At 39.3% G+C, this 16,293-nt stretch overlaps 1 long non-coding RNA gene across 1 annotated transcript; it reads left to right on the top strand.

Annotated features, from left to right (window-relative positions):
- Window positions 1-1,138: 1,138 nt before the first annotated feature.
- On the top strand, window positions 1,139-9,679 carry LOC128604199 (uncharacterized). The gene is made up of 3 exons (XR_008385148.1): window positions 1,139-1,292; window positions 4,997-5,061; window positions 5,661-9,679. It is a non-coding gene; the product is annotated as an uncharacterized LOC128604199 (long non-coding RNA).
- The last annotated feature ends 6,614 nt before the right edge of the window (window positions 9,680-16,293 follow it).

Raw genomic sequence — 16,293 nt, 5'->3', positions numbered from 1 at the left:
TCATCACAGCTACAGTGGATCTAAAGTCTATACACACCTGCTAAAATGGCAGGTTTTTGTGATTAAAAAAATGAAACCATCATAAATAAACTTTTCTTTCTTTATTGTTAAATTTTATCCTATTAATTAAAGTGAAAAACAGTAAGAATTAGCTTAATGTACAATAACCTTTTGCACACCCTTTTATAATTGGGAATGTGGCAGTGTTCAGAATGAACCAATCACATTCAAACTCATGTTAAATACTAGTTAGTATAATATCAATCAGGAGAAGGTTACAAAAAAATTTCCAAGGCATTGGGTATACCATGGAACACTGGAAAGATAATCAAGAAGTGGAAAAAATATGGCATGACAGTCTAAGAACAGGACGTCCCTCTAAAATTGATGAGAAGATCTGGAGAAAACCGGTCAGGGAGGCTGCCAAGAGGCCTACAGCAACATTAAAAGAATTGCAGCAATTTCTGGCAAGTACTGGTTTCTCCCTACATGCGACAACAATCTCCCGAATTCTTCATATCTCTGGGCTATGGAGTTGGGTGGCAAGACGGAAGCCTTTTTTTTTAACAACAAACAAACAAACAAATAAACAAAAAATAAATAAATAAATGCATTTCCCAATGTGGTATAATGTGTTATGGTCTGATGAGACCCAAGTTGAACTTTTTGGCCATAATACCAAACGATATGTTTGGCACAAAAAAAAATGCCCATGTGGAAGCATGGTGGTAGCAGCATCATACATATATGTGTGTGTCTGTGTGTGCTTGTTTTGGATTTTTGTGCTGTTATGAGGGATTAAATTCGGGGGGGGGGGGGGGGGGGGGCATTGAATAATTTTGAGACTGGGGAAGCAAAAGACTGTAAATTTTGGCAATAAACCTGATTTGCATTGGGGGTTGAATAATTTTGATTATATATGTACTACTACTACTACTACTACTAATAATAATAATAATAATAATAATAATAATAATAATAATAATTTTATATAAAAGTTACAGTTCGCTTTAATCCTTTTTTCTTTTTTTTTACATTTTAACCCAATTCGTTTTTAACGTACCTTGAAAAAAAATCCCCTGCGTTATGTAGTCCGGGGGGGGAAAAAAAAGCGAACTCACCACTTCCGTCCAGTAGCGGAAGCAGGAAGTAGCGCAAACAACATGGGGACTGGGATTGACAAGAAGCCGGCGATTTCTTTACCTAAACACTCCTACTGGTTCGACTTTTGGGTGTTTCTGTTGTTCGACATCGGCTTTTTTCTCTTCGTGTACTTTGTTATTCCATAAACGGTAAGATGAGATGGAGAGATTACAACGTTACACACACAAGCAGGCTACATGCTAACTAACATGTTAGCTGGCTGCGTGGATAATGTCACGTACACATATGTTTACACAATCCGATCAAGTTTATTATTCCTTTAGCTGTACGTTTTCATTCATAAAATAGGACGGGTTTCTTGTACCATATAGTTTGATATTACTAGATTATTCTTCAATCAATTATTTTATTTAGTTATGTAATTAACTTGAACGCTCCACACATGGATAATGCCTTTAAATACAGTGAAAAATAATAATAAAAAAAGTTTAATTATTAAGAAAATTTTACAATAAAGGTAGTAATGTGTTTACTGGAATAGTTTGAGTTTTTATTCCTGACTTTCCCCCCCCACAGAACCCAAACCACTAAACACAGTGTTAGAAATGAATAATAATAATAATAATAATACAAATACACTTTCTTCTAATCTTATTCAAATCACAGTGAGATTGCATTGAAACGTCTCTAATCTGTAAGGAATAAACCACTTGGAGATGTGCTGTTGTATGAAAATAATCAATGACACTGTGGTGTGAAGTGTCCTGATGCAAAAGTTAGGCACTTTTACCACTCCAAAGTTGATTATTTTCCTATAACAGCATGTCAGTTGTTTTTTTTTATGCCTTTTTTACCTCAGCAATTCCAATTTTCAACTGATTAAACAACAGCATGTCAGACTTTTGATCTGTTTACTTATGTCCTTTAAGGGTGCCAAAATTAAACAAAATACAGCTGCTTTACAATCTTTAGAAAGACAGTTTAGTCAGTATGAGAATGCTACAACACCTTGTTCAGAACTGTACAAGAAAATATTAACGCTTAGACACCAATACAATAAGTTTACGCCTGAAAAGATTGTTTATGAAACAACAATATTTTGAATTTGCGGGGTTGGGCGGTCGGATATAGACCGATTTCCCTCATTAATGCGGACCAAAAAATGATGTCTGATGGCTAATGCCTTAGCTTTATTACGTTTTAGGAAAACTACTGAAACCTGATCAGACCGGCTTTGTTTCAAGTCGTGGTTCTTTTAATAATCTCCGTAGCTTGTTTAATATCTTCTCCTCTTCCCAGACTAATCGGTCCGATCTGGTGATTTTGTTCTCAGATGCCGAAAAGGCATTTGATCAGGTAGAGTGGCCTTACCTCTTCCCTGTGCTACAGAAATTCCACGTAGGAAAGAAATTCATCTCTCGGCCTAAAATTCTATATAAAACCCCTAGGGTGATCGAACAATATGGCTCGTCCTCAGGCTAGAGATTTAATCTAAATCTATTAATAAAAGTGAACTCGTGCCCGTCGGGCTTAAAGAGCTTTCACAAATCTACCCGGTACGCTTTAAAATCGCTCAAGATTCACCTATCTAGGAATTGTTGTAACTAGGAAGTCTAGCTCTTTAATAGAAGCCAATTATGCCCCTCTTTTAGAAAATTTGAAAAGAAACATTCAGTTTTGCAGGACTTTTAACCATTTCGTTAATAGGTAGAATAAATGTATTTCTTTCCACGTCCCTTTTTAAATAACTTGACTCAACCATCTTACCCTTTATTTGAAATGATAAAAACCATAGAATTAAACAACTACATCTTTCTAAACCTAGAAACGTGGTGGGTCTTGCATTTCCAGACTGCTATTCATGGGCGGCTAACCTCAGAATTATATCGATAATATTAAATGATAAAAGTGGACTAGCTCCGATTCGAACAGAATGAATGTACCCTCTATGATCTTGGTCCTGTGATTCTTTCATCAGCAAGCTGTAAAAAAATAATCTACTGAAGCAGCCCTCATTTTTAGGTGGAGACGTTACCTTTATCAATTCCCGTAGCTGACAATCCCTCTTTTATACCTTCCATACTAGATAAAGGTTTCCATCAATGGAGAGATGCAGGAATTCACACAGTAAGTGATCTGTATCAAGATGATCTCCTTTGAAAAAAAAAAAAATTCAGGAAAAATACAGACTTCATAGAAGTCATGTTCTTACAATCCTAATTCAATCCTACTTCAACAGGTTTGCAACAATTTGCCCTTCTTGTCTTAACACCTGCCTTAAGGACTATTTTGGTAAAGGGAAAATGCATTTCCTGCATTTATAATACCCTCCAGTCCTCCCAATTACCTGCTACATCTTCAATCAAAAGTTTATGAGAGGACGACTTGGGGGTCAGAGATTTCTAATGAGTTATGGGCGGATATCCTGGAAGAGATTAATAGATGTTCTCCAAACTCCAGACACCGCCTCATCCGGTACAAAATCTTGCACTACTCTAAAACAAAATGATCCGGAATATTTCCAGGTGTCTCTCCAAAATGTGACGAATGCGTGACGGCTGATGCGACCCTGCTTCACAGTCATGTACTATGTCCCAAGTCTTTTGGTGCACGATTTTCAGTGTCTTCTCTGAAATCACTAATCAACCCGTTGAACCGGATGAGTTTTTAATCGTGTTTGGTGTTTCAAGACACGAGCTCTGTTTTGTCCAAGTCTCAACGACTATTTCTTTCCTACGGACTTTTAACAGCTTGTTTTAACGTTCTGGAAAAATAAACCGCCTCCCCATTTCCCAGCTTTGGCCCGACGAACTCACGAATACACTTCACCTGGAGCGTATACCGCTCTTTTTAAGGAATAAGACATGACAGTTTGCTAAAACATGGGAACCCTTTATAAGGTACTTAGTGGGAGGAGGAGAGGAAAGGGATGTTGAGTCAATTTGAGTTGTTTTTAGCATTCCTATCCATACGGTGCGTATCAGGCAGACGGAGAGTTGTTGGTGGGTGGGTGGGCGGGCGGGCGGGCGGGCTGGCTGGGTGGAGAGTCGTCCCCCCAGCCCCCCCACATTTTACAGTAATAGTAAAGTCATCAAAACTCTGGAGTAACACAAATGGAACTATGGGAATAATGTTGTGATCAAAAATCAAAATAATTGAGTATTTTAGCGTCTTCAAAGTCGACACGCTTTTTCGCCTAGAATTTCCGGAAATGTATTCTTGGCGTTTTCTCCACCGATTTCTTGAGCGATTCCCCTGTGATGCTCTTAAAACAGCATTAAAGGAGTTCCCACCGACGCCGTGACTCTTATCGGCTGCTTTTCGTAAATATTTCGCTCCGAGTCGTCCGTTTAAATAAAACGTTAGTTTTCTTCTGATAGACATGAACACGTCGGCACGATTATATTTCGATCTACGACACCGATTTCAAACATTTAATCGCACACCTTCAGATCAAAAGCTTTTTAAGATCATGAGAAACGTTTCAGTCAAGGTAGTGCGTGTACGTACAAATATGTATATATAGTTAATAACTGCAGAAGGAACTATAACTTTTTTGTTCGGTTTATGTATGCATAAGGAAAATACCGAGGAGCTTCTGACTCGATTCTGCTAAGTTATCTGTACTGTATATATTTCTCCAATAAAAAACGAGCGGCTTGTATAGCAGAGTTAAGAATTCAGCAGCGTTGCGGTAAAATAGTTGGTAACCTAGTCGGTTTAAATGAACCGTCAGAACACAAGTGGGTGTTTTCATTGACTCTGTACCACTTTCATTGCATGTATAATATCATGATACACTGCTTACTTGAATACTGAAAATCTTCTTCCAGACGTCTTACTTCAGGTCTTCAGATCTTCTTACAGACCTGTCTGTAATTGCATTTTGCAGAAATCTGGGTGTTACGGAAGGACCAGAGAGTGTAGCTTCACCTGCATGAGATGAAGAGATGATGGGTAAGCTCTTATAGCAAACAAACACTGCTCACAGGTTCAAGAACGAAAACATCGTTATTGTTGTTCAGAACAGACCTTCTGTAATCGCTGCTCACTTCTTACGACACTCACGACATTTCCTGTAGCGCTGTTACATTGCAGTTACGTCAAAATTGTATCCCGACGTCCGAGTGTTGTTCGGTATTAAAAGTCCGTCGCTCTTTGAAACGGTTTACTTGCATTACGATGATGTTATTATCATCATCATCATATCAGCAGCACAAAATGGTCTTAAAATGACAGCAATATCGTTTATCGCAATTATTCCTGGGACGGTATATCGTAGTAGTTATCGTGACAGGCCTGATATGATGTTCCCTCACTTCAGTGAAATAGAAATACACGCTCTTTCCTTTTGCACTATTTACAACCATTTTGGGGATAAACTGTAACACCAAGCTAAATATAACTGTTTAGTTAAGCACTCGTTTAAATACGAGCAGATTGAATCGTGTTCCTTTAGTGTGTGTGTGTTGTGATTCACTCATCTGCTGATATTTTTTTCAGCTACAGGAAAGAAAACCGCTCACTTTGCTTTCATGTTATTATTCTTGTCTAAGGTACTTTTGCAGCTTTCTCATGGCTGGGTCCTGCAGCTGTGGCTTCAGCCGATCTCCTCCTGCACACCCGTCACCCGAACACTGAAAGTGCACCACCACCACGTCCCCGCCGAGTCCGACCCTCGTCGAGTCCAACCCTCACAGAGTCCAACGCACTTTAAAACATAGAGCTAACATTCCAGTCCAGGCCCTGATCCCTCGTACAGAACCCCGATTAACATGAAATAAAACCGGCCAAGCGATTTTTGTATATTTGACCTGGTAATAATCAGAATGTCTGCGTGTGTGTGAATGAGAAGTAAATAAAATTCACTAAGCTATTTTTCAACTTTGTGTGGAAAGTATGTTCTTTCATCTTTTTATATTCTTGAGGTATTCACATTGAAGGATAGATTGTGTGGCAGACAGATAAAAGACACTAAATATATTTCAGATATATTTGTATCTATAGTCCTTATTGGCCTTGCTCCGTAGGATGTGTTACTGTACATTCTCTCTCACACACACACACACACACACACGCTGTACTGTGAAGTCGCCAGTAGGCGTTCCTACTATTGGTTGCCGTAGTAACATTGATCAGTGGGCACGATGGCTTAGCGGTTAGCACGTTCGCCGCACACTGATATCCGCACCCGCCGCTGTCCTGTGTGTGTGTGTGTGTGTGTGTGTGTGTGCGCGCGCGCGCGGGGTTTGTATGTTCTCCCCATGCCGTGGGGGTTTCCTCCGGGTACTCCGGTTTCCTCCCCCAGTCTAAAGACATGCAGGGTAGGCTGATTGGCATGTCCAAAGTATCCGTAGTGTATGAATGTGTATGCGAGTGTGCACTGCGATGGATTTGCGCGCTGTCCAGGATGTAACCTGCCTTGTGCCCTATGCCTCCTGGGATAGGCTCCAGGTTCCCCACGAGCCTGTAGGATAAGCAGTATAGAAAATAGATGGATGGAATAATAATAATAATAATAATGAACTCAGTACATGTTTTATAGCAAGAAAAATTTGGCAGTTTTATGATTCCACACACACACAAAAGACAGACATATATATTGCCTTCAATTACATCCTACCCTTTACCCTTTCAACCGGAGATATCCGCTGCACAGCTAAAAGTGATCTAAAGTGCCTGTTGTTGTGACCTATCGTCTCGTCTGGAGTTGATTTCCTCTTACTGGCCACGAGGAGTTTGAACCTGAACGACTGCCAGACATTCGGAGGAGACAAATGGGTCAGAGAGATCAGAACATGGAAGTATAGTGCGACGCTCTGTTCCATCGTGATCTGTGCCAGCAAAAGGGGGGGGCGGGCGGGGCTCTCTTACACTGTGAGCGTTTTGGCTTTTTCTTCAGTGCTCAGAGGTTCAGCAGGTCTGGGTTTCTGAAGTACATGATCAATGGCTTTTCCTCAGGCTGCCTGTGGGCGACGTGGAGAAAGAGATGCGGGAAAGTTTTGTGTTTGCTTGTATAAAGCGTGCGCTGATGCCCAGTGGACACACAGGAGGTGCTTTTTTTGACCCTTCTGCCAACTAGTTCCGCACGAGTTCCTCACACCAATGCCAAGTGAGCAGCACATGAAGAGTGGCCATCATTGCATGTTTATTCATGGTTCGGTCCGACACTCTGCTCAGACCCCAGGGTCCTGCACACCACTGGCTCTGAGGCAGTCCAGGGATTTAAAGTTCCAGCTTTCTGGTCACTACTGCAGAATGGTGACCTCTGAGCTAGCGCTGGGATAAGAGTTCTCTCATTGTGAAGTTTCCTGCTCGAACACACATCGTTTCCAATGTTTTTCCTTTTCTTTAGTTTCTGTTTTGTTTTTTCTTTTCATTTTACCGATTTTTCCTTCATTTTCTTCTGGGGTTTTTTTTTTTTTTTTTTTTTTAGTAGTTCATGTTCTTTTTGCTTTTTCCTCCCCTTTGGTTCCTGTCTTTTCTCTTTTTCTTTTTTCTTGGTCCTGATTTTTAAATTTTTTCCTGTCTTTTCTTATTTCTTAAATTTTTTCTTTCCAATTTTTCCATTTTTCTTTCTTGGCTGTTATTTTCCTGCCTTTCTTGACTTCCTACCCTTTTATTCTTGTTGTTTTCTTTCCCTTTTCATTCTTTCAATTGTTTCATTCTTTTTTTCTTTCTTTTCTGGGTTTTGTTGTTTTTTTTTCTTTCATTTTACTCATTTTCCATTCATTTTTTCTGGGTTTATTTTTTGGGTAATTTCTGTTGTTCCTTTTCTTTTTCTTTTGTTCTTATTTTCCATGTTTATTTATTTACTGTTTTTCCCTTTTCTTTTCTTTTTTTGGTCCTGTTTTTTCCCTTCCTTGATCTTTTGTCATTCCTTTCCCCCTTTTCAGTTTTTCCCTTGCTCTGTTTTTTTTTCTGTCCTGTTCTGATTTGTTCTTTTTTCCTGTCATTACTGGGTTTTCTTCCCTTTTCTATTTTTTCTGGATTTATTTTATTTTTTTGTTTTTCCTTCTGTTTTTTTATCGGTTTATTTGCTGTTTCAAGTCCTTCTTTGCGTTTTTTGTTTTTCTTTCCTGTCTTTTCTTTTTCCTCTTTTTGTTTTTATCTTTTGTCTGTTCCTTTTCTTTCTCTCTTGTCTTTGTTCTCGTCCATCTGCCCCTCCCTCCCTCCCATTTTATACACTGATCTTCTTCTCTCTCTTATTCCTCAACCAACATTTCTTTCATTCCTTCTTCCTACAGAATGGTCATACCTTCATAACTCCATGCAGTGACCATGCCCCGTTCTGTAGACTGGAAGTGTCACTTTTCACTGGTTCTGGCCTCACTGAGTGTCTTCTCAGGAAGATGTTCACAGATCAGGACTGTCCATCACACCAACTATCTTATTATTGTACACTATATTCCATGAGATTTAGGTGAAAGGAGCAGAAATGAAGAATAATCCTGTACTAATGGCAGCACCAGGAACACTTTATTTATTCATTTGACTCATGTTTCTATTCAGAGCAGTGACGCAGAACCCCACAAACCTGACATTAAAAGCCTTCCTTACTCAAGAGCCCAGCTGAGGTTCATGTGGCAGCCATGTGACCTGAGCTCACAACCTTCCGGTCCTTTCCCTGAGCTACCACTGCCCTAATGAGATCCGACACGTTTCACCTCCCGAGTGAGAGAAATCCCAGACTCTCGGCTCAAACTGTAATTACGTCAACCGGGCCTGAGTCATCGTCACCTGCGAGGATCAGTGGGACTCATAAGGCTCGGGAGTTTACAGCACGTTCCACTAGAACCATTAAAACCAGCGCAGGTCATTTTAATAGCTGGACGTCTGTTAGGATTCCGAGATTAAAGGAGTTGGAGAGCATGTTTTTGCGTTCGCTCCTGCCATGAGAAGCGGTCGTTACGGAGCGCTCGAGCCAGGCAATGAGCTGTGCACCGCTGTGTTTTCTTTCCACCCGGCGCGTGTGCGAGATCTTTTCCAAAACACACTCGCATTTGGCTCAAGAAAAGAAAAAAAAGTGAAGGCTGAGTGAAACTGGTGGTTTTGGTGTGTTCAGGAAAAAAGCTCTGTCTTTTACAGGACCTCTATGACCTCACTGTGTCTTTATACACTACTGTCAGTCCACACACACACACACAATAAAGAACATTTAAAAAAAAAAAAAGAATTAAAAAAAGAATCAAATACATGTCATTTTTCTTAAATTTCTATTTTCCCCACATACTTTCCTTACTTTCTTTCCTGTTTTTGCACTGTTTTCTTTATTTCCTGTTGTTCCTTTTTTTTTATTTAATTCCTTCTTTACTACAATTTCTTTTTCCCCATTTTATCTTTCATGTTTTCCTTTTTTCCCCCTGTATTTCCTGATTTTCTTTCCTTTTTCTATTTTCCCTCTTTTCTTTCTTTCCTGTCTTTCATTCTTTTTATCTGTCCTGCTTTATTCCTTTCATTCTTTTAACGTACTGTTTTATTCCTTTTGCTTTATTTCCAGATTTGTCCCTTTTTTTCTTCCTGTTTTTTTCTTTCCTTTTTCCTTAATTTTTCCATCCTTCCCTCCCTCCCTCCCTCTCTCGCAAGTTTCCTTTTTTTTATTGTTCCTGTTTTCCTTTTTACTATTTTCCCTTTTTCTCTTTCTCTACTATTTTATTCAGTTTATCTGTCTTTTTTTTTTATCCGTTTCTTTCTCTTTCTTTCCCATTTTCCGCTTTTCTATTCTTTAAGTTTTATTCCTTCTTCTTTAGATCCAGACTGGTCCTTTTTTTTTTTCTTTCCTTTCTTTTGTTTTTCTTTCTTTCCATTTGCTTTCATTTTTTCCTCATTCAAGCACTTTCCTTCATTCCTTCAGCTTGTTACACTACAACATTATGTCTTTACACTGGAGCCAGAATATGGTCATGACCTTCAGCAGCCATGTCTCCTCCACTCTCCTGTAGTCTACATGATCCAGCACTTGATCCTCGGTGTTAGCCCGCAGTAGTAATCGCTCTCGGCTCAGCCTTCAAACACGGCCTGATAACAGGCGAGATAAATCTCTAACCCACCGCATGGCCTCGGGACGTTGCTTCATTTGGCTTCGTCACTGCTACTCTCCCACTGAACGTCTCGCCACGGGACAACATTAGCGCGCAGCACGTCGATATTGACTTTTAGTCCAGACAGTAATTAAGAAGAATTGGGAAAGAACATCCGGGGGTCAAAAGGAGCCGAGTTCCCTCAGGTTGAGACCACAAGCTCATGTAGTTATGTTTGAATCTATACAACCTTCAGAAGAAAAAGGAAAAAAAAACTAACACTAGGGGTGCTGTTCTCTTCTCTGCCACGTTGTTCCTTATTTGGAATTACTTTCGATAATTTTGTAACAAGAAGAAAAAAAAAAAAAAACAGGATTCAGCTAGGCTACTTGAAGATACGGTTACAAAGTGAAGTACAAAAACATCGGAATGATTTGTTTGCTCTTTGACCCCACCTCCCATCCGCATGCATGTACACGAAGCCCCACCTCCCAAAATGTACAATGGCTGGTGAAGTTCAAAAAAACAATCACTGACAACACCAACCTCCACAGGGCAGGGGTGAAGGTACCGTAATTCATCATTCGAAGAAGACTTTGAGAGCAGAAATATAGAAGCCCATACCACAAGATGCAAACCACTCATCAGCAGTAAGAATCAGAAAGACACATTGGAATTCGCAAAGAAATACAGAGACGAGCCACAAAAGTTCTGGAACCAAGATGAACCTCTACTACAGTAATGGAAAGGCCAAAGTGTGGAGAAAGAAAGGATCTACTCATGATCCAAAACATACAAGCTCATCTGTGAAACACGGTGGAGGTAGTGTCACGGATTGGGCCTGCATGGCTGTTTCTGGAACTTTCTCACTAATCTTTACCCATGATGGTAACAGCAGAATGAGTTTAGAAGTTTACAGGAACATTTTCTCTGCTAATGTACAGAGAAATGCATCCAAATGAATCAGGAGGAACTTTATAATGCAGCAAAGACAACGATCCAAAACACACTGCCGACTCAACACAGGAGGGAAAAAATAAGTTTTAGACTGGCGAAGCCAATCATCAGACCTTAACCCACCAGAGCAGCATTTCACGTCCTGAAGAGGAGACTGAAAAGAGAAACCCCCCGAAACAAACAACAACTGAAAGAGGCTGCAGTAAAAGCCTGGAAAAGCATCACAACAGAAGAAACCAACAATTTGGTGATGTCAGTGAGTCACAGGCTTGATACAGTTATTGCAAGAAAGGCATACGCAACCAAATATTAAGTGTCATTTACTTCAAGACTTTTGTTCCTATACTTTTGCTCACCGAAAAATTGGGTAGTCTGATACAAAAGGTTCTATGTTGTTTAACACATCTGGATGTGAATACCAGTATTAAAAAAAAATCCTAAACTCATATCCATCTTTTCATCCCAAACCTAAATGTGTTTGGTGTATAGCACAAACAAATGAATTGGCCTTGCTGTTCCAATAGTTTCGGACGGGGCTGTATTTGTAATAGGAGGCCAAAAGTTATTATAATAAAAATATTGACGTTGAGGCATCATCGGGACTGCTTCTGAAACTTCACGGGCCCTAAGCGATGTAAATCCTAAAAAAAATAAATAATCTTGGATTCCTGTGGGAAATCTTGGTGGCTTGTGGGGACCTAAGCGTCTGCTTAATACCACTTATAGGCTAGAACCAGTGTTGAGCATTGTTACCTAATATCTGTAGCAAACCGACAAACTCTGAAACAGCAGGAAGGATTCGAAAACATACTTGAAAGAGTGAAATGCATTGGCAAATAGTCAGGGGCTTGAATTTCCCCTGGAACACTGAAAGGGTCGAGGACATTAGTGTAGCCAGTACGGGACAACAACTAAATATACTACACTAGAGGGTCCATTTAGAGGCAGGACAAACATTACAAATGCTGGAAAAAGTCAAACATATTAAGGCCCCTTCGACTAATGTCTTGTTTATGGGCCTGAAGTGGTACTTCTACTGTAGAACAACAGCTTTATAAACATCACATAGAAACGAATTTCATTATTATTCAGTAGAAAAGATTACGCAGGCGCACGTTCATGTGAATTATTTTTGTCTATTTTTGCACATCTACTCGTATTTCTTCCCCCTTGTTTCACACCAGGTGGACTCATTCAGTGGGAAACTCTCGTTTCCCACCGCTCCCAAGTGTCTCCTCCTTCGACAGGCTTTCTTTTATTGCTAATGAACACTTAACATATTCAAAGATCGGTGCGTCATATCCTGTTCTTGCGTATCCGAGGATATAAGGGAGGCGAAAAAAGAAAGGCGCCGCCGCCACGCCGTATAATTTCATCTCGTTGGAAGCCGCACTGAACAAATCTATCGAGTGTTTGCTCCTTCTGCAATTCCAAAGCCCTACCTTTAGTCATTGCAGCTGTGTAAATAGATTTTTAAAAGCTGATCTGCCAAGCTGGAAGCAAAATAAACGCCTCAAACAAGAACTCTGTCAAGGAGGATCAGTCATCAAGACGGAGTACAGGAATCCAGTGTTCAACGAGAGGTATTTATTTCGGTCGAAGCGAATAGCTTTCAGGGCTTTAGACTGCCTGGATATAACATGCAGTAAATATCCTGCTGTATTAGCATGAGGGTAATGGAGGAAAATGGCCATTATATCAAGCAGGTGATAGTGCAGAGCTAACACACTCCAAATCAGCCATTTGGTGCCACTGACCTCAACATATGTCCTCGACACTCACCGAGCTAATGCAGCTAATGGAATCCCCTCTGTACAGGTGAATTTATTTTAATCTTGCTGCTGATGATTGGCTCATCCAGGACACTGCTACAACGTAAGGCCTGATGAATGAAAATATACAGATAGAAAAATGCATAAAAATAAACAGTGGCCATTTTCTCAGGTAAAGTCGTAAGTGCTCTACACTAGGGACGTAAACCTAAGGCATTCGACACAATACGATATCATTCTGGTTCATAAGGTAAGGGTTCGATATTTGACAATGCTACCGAATCCGCTACGATACATACAATTTCCACTCCTAAGACAACGATTCGACATTTAACGTTACCACTGAATCTGCTACGATACGATACGGCACGATTCCGATTCATAACGCGACGATTCGGGATTTGACAATACCAGCGATTCTGCGACAGGATTAAAATAGGTTCCCAAAAAGTCTGGGTGCTGAGTAAAACGTAAATAAAAACAGAATGCAACGATTTGCGACTCTCATAAACCCCGTATGGTATTCACAATTGAATATGGAAAACGTATCAAATGTTTAAACTGAGGGAAAAAATATGGTCATTTCGAATTCGATGGCCGTAACACGTTTCAAAAATGTTGGGACGGGGGCAAGAAAAGGCTAGAAACGTAAGGGTTATTGAAAAGAAACAGCGGGAGGTTAATTAACAACATGATTGGGTATAAAAAGAGTATCTTAGAGAGTCTTTCAGAAGTAAAGATGGGCAGAGGTTCTGCGAGAAACTGCGTCTACAATTTGTGGGACAATTTCAGAATAATGTTCCTCAACGGGATAAAATTGTGAAGACAAATTGTGACTCTCTCATCTCACTCTTCCATGGGTGCCATTTTTGCCCAGTGTCTTTCTGATAGTGGAGTCCTGAACAGTGACCTTTATTGATGCAAGAGAGGTCTGTAGGTCCTTTGATGTTGTCATTGGCTTGTTTGTGACTTGCTGGATGAGTCGTCGCTGTGCTCTTGGAGGAATTTTGGAAGGTCGGCCACTTCTGGGAAGGTTCAGTACTGTGCCGGGTTTTTCCATTTGGAGATAACGGCTCTCGCTGTGGTTCTTTGGAGTCGCAGAGCCTTCTTTGTAACCCTTCCCAGATTGATGGATTTCAATCAAATTCTTCCTCATCATTTCCGGAATTTCTTTCAACTTCGGCGTAGTGTTACTGTGTAGGACCTTTTAACCAACTTGCTGTTGGAAAAAGTTCTATTTAAGTGTTGGACAGCGTTTGCGGTAATCAGGCCTGGTTGCGTCTAGTTTGATTGCCTGTGTTTCGGGGGTTTCCTCCGGGTACTCCGGTTTCCTCCCCCAGTCCAAAGACATGCACTGTAGGCTGACTGACATTTCCAAATTGTCCGTAGTGTGTGAATGGGTGTGAGAGTCTGTCTGCCATTGTGCTGTATGTCTCCCACCTTTTGCCCCGAGTTCACTGGGATAGGCTCCAGGCCCCCCACAACCCTGTGTAGGATATGCGGTAGACAGTAGTAATAATAAATAATAGATAGTAATATTATTATTATTTGGATTATTATTATTATTAGTAGTAGTAGTAGTAGTAGTAGTAGTAGTAGTAATAGTAGTAATATAATATGATATCATCACTGAAATTTGAACTTGCGTGTTCCTGATTATCGGACCGAAGGCTTTTACAGTTGCACCTGCCGTACCGTTACAATTTTAATAGCATTCCACACGTCCCCTGTATGAGTTATTACATTGTCATAAATATTTCATCCCTGTTTTCTGAATGTCTGCGTGTTGCATCACATATCACTGTGTTTGGTTCCTCATCAGAACAGCAGCATATAGCACACGCTGGGCTTTACCCATGTAATCAAATCTGCCCCAATATCAGGCTCGGAGTGATCTGAGAATACTGTAAGAAAAGTGCAAAATGGGCTCCAAGCTGTTTTTTTTTTTTTTTTTTTTTTTTTTAGGTTAGGATGACAAGATGAAACATGATAAATGAAAATGTTTGAATTTGTTTAATTAGTCATTTCTTCCTCTCTCCCCCTCACTCTCCATCAAGCTCAGAGAAAGATGCGATCTTGCGTGTTGACAGTCTGTGAAGCCTCTATCTCATTTTTTTGTGAGAACTTCATTTCATTTTGTGCTTGAGATAAGGCGTTTAATTTCAAAGATTACTTTTATGATGGAAAGCGAGAAAGAAAGAGAGAGAGAGAGAGAGAGAGAGAGAGAGAGAGAGAGAGCAGAAGAGAAAGGATCATTTACTTTGCTGTTTTTTTGGAGTCTGCTCCAAGACAAGTGCACACTTATTTCATAACGTTGAATAGGAGGATCTTGTCGCTAAATCTGAGGCATAATAATATGTACATAGATTGAGTTATCAATATATATATTGAGTTATGAATTCTATAGGTTTTTTTTTTACTTTCACTATTACACTAGGTCATGGCTTATCCAGTCATTGGCAAACAGGCTAGCACACAATCTACCATTCTCATTAAACTGGATAAGCAATACAGTAAACAGCTAAAACAAAATGAATTATTATTATTATAATTAGTAGTAGTAGTAGTAATATTGGTGGTAGTAATAGTGATAATAGTATTAATCCTAATAGATGTAGTAGCAAGCAATAGTAAAAGTGGTAGTAGTAGTCCTAACAGTTGTAATAAAATTAGAAGTAATGATAGTAATTAAAGTAGTAGTAGTAGTAGTAGTAATAGCAGTTGTAATACTAGTAGTAATACTAACATTAGTAGTAAAAGTGGTAGTAATCGTAGTGAGAGTAGTAGCAGTAGTAATAATATTAATAATAGTAGCCGCAAGCAACACTAATTGTAATAGTAAAAAAAAAAATTTTATAGTAATAGAAGCAGTAGTAATATAGTTAGTAGTAACAGTTTTAATAATATTAGCAGTTGTAATAGTATTAGAATATTAGTAGTGGTAGTAATAGTAATAATATTAGTAGTGATAGTAATACTAGTATTAATAGTGGCAGTAGTAATAGTAGTAGTAGTAGTAGTAGTAATATTGGTAGTGATTGTAATAGTGCCAGTAGTAATAATATTGATAGTGGTAGCAGTAGTAATAGTAGTATCAGTAGTAGTAGTATTAGAGCTAATAGTAGTAGTATTGGCCAACTCACAGCTAGCATTATAGTAAATAAGCTGAAAGATGAATTATCATCACAGTAACCAGGCTCATTTTAATGTTCTGTTGTATATTTCAATCATCACTTTCTTCCTTGACAGCATTTTTAATCTAATTTCTGCTCACTCACAAGTTCTATCATGTCTAAGACAAATGATTGGGATGTGTACCCATACCAGAACCCTAAAGAGAAGATAAAAGGGTTCCTATATGAATAGATGGATTTATAAATATGTTTATAAATAAAAAAAATAAAAATAAAAAAGGCATTAATTCTGTATTACATGTACTG

This window comes from Ictalurus furcatus, chromosome 29 (assembly GCF_023375685.1).
Source record: "Ictalurus furcatus strain D&B chromosome 29, Billie_1.0, whole genome shotgun sequence".
Classification (NCBI taxonomy): domain Eukaryota; kingdom Metazoa; phylum Chordata; class Actinopteri; order Siluriformes; family Ictaluridae; genus Ictalurus; species Ictalurus furcatus.
Note: the sequence above shows the minus strand (reverse complement) of the source record. Positions and strands in the feature narration are given on the sequence as shown.